A 4405-nucleotide genomic window follows, 5' to 3' on the forward strand; every position below is an offset into this window, starting at 1 on the left:
AAATTGTGTATGTTCGCTATTTTATTTAAGGACAAACTTGCAATAATAAACATATTTTTGATGTACCGTAAGATTTTTTTGTTAAAATAAAGCCAATAATGCCATTTTTTGTGGGCCTCCTTATATAGAAAAGTATCGAAATACATTTTGGTACCGGTACTAAAATATTGGTATGGGGACAACCGTATTTAGGAATGCACGTGATGTAGATTTTAGACAAAATCTTCAAAAATGTAACGCCTATTTTTAAAGCCACTGCAGTTGATGTTGTCATTTTAAAATAAACCTTCTGTGTCCTTCTCGGCAGCAACATTTGAGCCCCGCCCCCCTTTTCCTTCCACATTGTGTCGGATGTCAAATGTATGACCCCCTTGTCCTTTTTTTGTTTTGTGTGTGTTAAAACAAAAAAGAAACTGGAGCAAACACATGCGTCTCAATCACGGATGACACAAAAAAAGGAGTGGAATATGCACACGCCAGCTTCTCTATGTGTGTGCAGAATGTGTGTTTATGTACAGCGAGTTGTGTGTTTGTGTCCATGCAACCTCCCTCTAACATTGACAAGGTAATAAACATATCAGACGAATAGAAAACAAATAGAAATACTTGAATCCAAAAGAAGCGCCAATAATGTAATGTGAACACTTTTTTTTTTGTTTTTGTTATTATTATTATTTTGTCTCCTTGATATACTTTTGTTTCCAATTCAAAGCAATTGGGCGACTTTTTTAAAGGCAAAATGAACAGCGGAGTGTTTGCACAAGGCTGCTGGTACTGTACACGTGTAAAAAATGTATGTTTGTGCGAATGTTTCCAATAACGTGTGCAGGCAAGTGCTGGCCATTTTTATTTTTTATTTTTTTTCAACTCAGTATTGTTGTGACTAATAGCCTCTAGAGCGTTGCACTGAGTGTCCTCATCCAGCGAAACCCAACGACATGACACAAGTACTGATGGGGGCAGACGGTGTACGTGTTTACTCAAGGACTTGGGGGGGGGGGGGGACAAAAAGAAAGAAAGAAAAAAAAAAAAAGTGTTTTGTTTTCAAATGTAATGTTTATCTACCTTTAGTGGCTTTCATTGTGGACAATAATCCAAGGAAACATGGATCATTTGAGTATTGCACCATTTTGCGGACTATAAATATAAAAAGACGACAAAAAAATATGATAAGATGTGTATGAAAAAGGAGTATTTGACAGACCTGTGGCCATAGTTTTGAGGGGTGAGAAGGACTTCTGCTGTCTGAGGGCAAAGGTCAAGACAGAGGGGCCTACTTTTTTTTTATTTTATTTTTTCCTTTTCTTCTTTCATTCATTTCATTGTACATGCCAGGCCACTGACAGTTTACAAAAACACTTTAGTTTCATTCTGGAGTTCGGAAAAAAAAAAAAAAATGAATGGGAATGTTGTAGGGATTATGTATGTATATATATATATATATATATATATATATATATATATATATATATATGTATGTATGTATGTACGTGTATATATATATATATATATATATATGTATGTATGTATGTATGTACGTATATATATATATATGTATATATATATATATATATATATATATGTATGTATGTATGTACGTATATATATATATATGTATGTATATATATATATATGTGTATATATATATATATATATATATATATATATATATATATACATACAGTCGTGGTCAAAAGTTGACATAATGTCATGGCTGTCTTGAGTTTCCAATATTTTCTACAACTCTTATTTTTTTGTGATAGAGTGATTGGAGCACATACTTGTTGGTCACAAAAAAAAAAATCATGAAGTTTGGTAATTTTATGAATTTATTATGGGTCTACTGAAAATGTGAGCAAATCTGCTGGGTCAAAAGTATACATACATTATCAATTTTGGTGATGTAGAAAAGTCCATCCATCTATCCATCTTCTTCCGCTTATCCGAGGTCGGGTCGCGGGGGCAGCAGCCTAAGCAGGGAAGCCCAGACTTCCCTCTCCCCAGCCACTTCGTCCAGCTCCTCCCGGGGGATCCCGAGGCGTTCCCAGGCCAGCCGGGAGAGATAGTCTTCCCAACGTGTCCTGGGTCTTCCCCGTGGCCTCCTACCGGTCGGACGTGCCCGAAACACCTTCCTAGGGAGGCGTTCGGGTGGCATCCTGACCAGATGCCCGAACCACCTCATCTGGCTCCTCTCGATGTGGAGGAGCAGCGGCTTTACTTTGAGCTCCCCCCGAATGACAGAGCTTCTCACCCTATCTCTAAGGGAGAGCCCCGCCACTCGGCGGAGGAAACTCATTTCGGCCGCTTGTACCCGTGATCTTGTCCTTTCGGTCATGACCCTAAGCTCATGACCATAGGTGAGGATGGGAACGTAGATCGACCGGTAAATCGAGAGCTTTGCCTTCCGGCTCAGCTCCTTCTTCACCACAACGGATCGATACAGCGTCCGCATTACTGAAGACGCCGCACCGATCCGCCTGTCGATCTCACGGTCCACTCTTCCCCCACTCGTGAACAAGACTCTGAGGTACTTGAACTCCTCCACTTGGGGCAAGATCTCCTTTTCCGGGAGAGAACCATGGACTCGGACTTGGAGGTGCTGATTGATGTAGAAAAGTAAACAATGAAATCAAATTAGCTTCAAATCCAATTACAAAACATGTATTTATGTGTATATATATACCGAATAGTAGCCCGGGCGTTTATTTCACAAAATCGAATTTGGAGACAGGCGTTTAAAAGAAGCAGGCGGTTATTTGCACAAGGCTTTTATTTATTTGTGCACCAGCCTGCACCAGGCCATTATTTGGTTACAATGGTCATACTTGCCAACCCTCCCGAATTTTCCGGGAGACTCCCGAAATTCAGCGCCTCTCCCGAAAACCTCCCGGTACAAATATTCTCCCGAAAAAACTCCCGATTTTCAGCCGCAGCTGGAGGCCACGCCCCCTCCAGCACCATGCGGACCTGAGTGAGGGCAGCCTTTTTTCAGACGGGAAGACAACAGGGTGACAAGAACTAAATCATCCATACTAGAGATAAATTGTATTATTATGTTTATCTTACCTAAAAATAAATATATTTACTAATTTAAAAAAACGAAATACATTTTTACTATATTTTGCTAAAAACATCAAAATTAATTGTATTTTTATTTGTATTTTTTTCTGACTCCTTACTACATCCAGCCATAGAATTAATACATTAAAATAAACATATTTGAAATAATTAATTTTAAATGATCATAATTCATTTAAAATGACCATATTTAATTATTAAAATAATTGCTTGTTTGTCAACAACTTTAGCATTTTATTCATTACATTTTGAAGCTCTCAGAAGCCAAGTTATGTTATATTCCTCAAGATTTATTTATGCAAGTTTGAAGTATCAATTATCTAAACACAGTTTTGTTTGCATATTTTCAGGATGTAGATATATATATATATGTATATATATATATGTGTGTGTATATATATATATATATATATATGAAATACTTGGTGAATTCTAGCTGTCAATATACTCCTCCCCTCTTGACCACGCCCCGCCCCATCCCTGACCACGCCCCCCGCCCCCCACCTCCCGAAATCGGAGGTCTCAAGGTTGGCAAGTATGACAATGGTTATTGTCCAGTATTTTTTTTTTCGTACAAAAAACTTTCAATGTAAAAGCTATTGTAAACATACAAACAAACAAAAAACAAGAGATCAACATGAGGTAGGCTATCAAAAGACAAGAGATCAACAAGGCCTCAACATGGCAGTAGTGCAACAATTGTCAAATAGAATACCAATACTAAAAATAAATAAACTTGTTAAATAAAGCAGCCTACTGGGAAAAATTAAATGATGGTACCAAGTACTCAAGTATAAAACCCACCATCAAAACAGAACAATAATACTGTCACTTAAATAAAATAAAGGCCACAGTACTCCACGTTTTAAATAAAGCAGCATACAGGAAAAATAAAATGATGCTACCAAGTACTCTATAAAACCATCAAAACAATAATACTGCAGCAAACGCAACCCCAGTAGCATTTTAATCTAAATTATGCAAATAACAGCCCATGGGCGGCTATTTGGACATAGGCGGTTATTAGGAAGAGGCGGTTAATTCACAAAATGGGGTCAGACCCAGAGCGGCTATTAGGACATGGGCGGTTATTTGGTAATATACGGTATGTGTATATATTAGGGGTGTAACGGTACGTGTATTTGTATTGAACCGTTTCGGTACGAGGGTTTCGGTTCGGTTCGGAGGTGTACCGAACGAGTTTCCACACGAACATATTAAGTAGCTGCCTCTGTCTCTGTCAGTCCTCTACACAGAACCCAGTATTGTCCCACCCACACAACCATCTGATTGGTTACAAACAGAGCGGTAACAGCCAATCAGCAGT

The sequence above is a fragment of the Nerophis lumbriciformis genome, linkage group LG22, assembly GCF_033978685.3.
Source record: "Nerophis lumbriciformis linkage group LG22, RoL_Nlum_v2.1, whole genome shotgun sequence".
NCBI lineage: Eukaryota > Metazoa > Chordata > Actinopteri > Syngnathiformes > Syngnathidae > Nerophis > Nerophis lumbriciformis.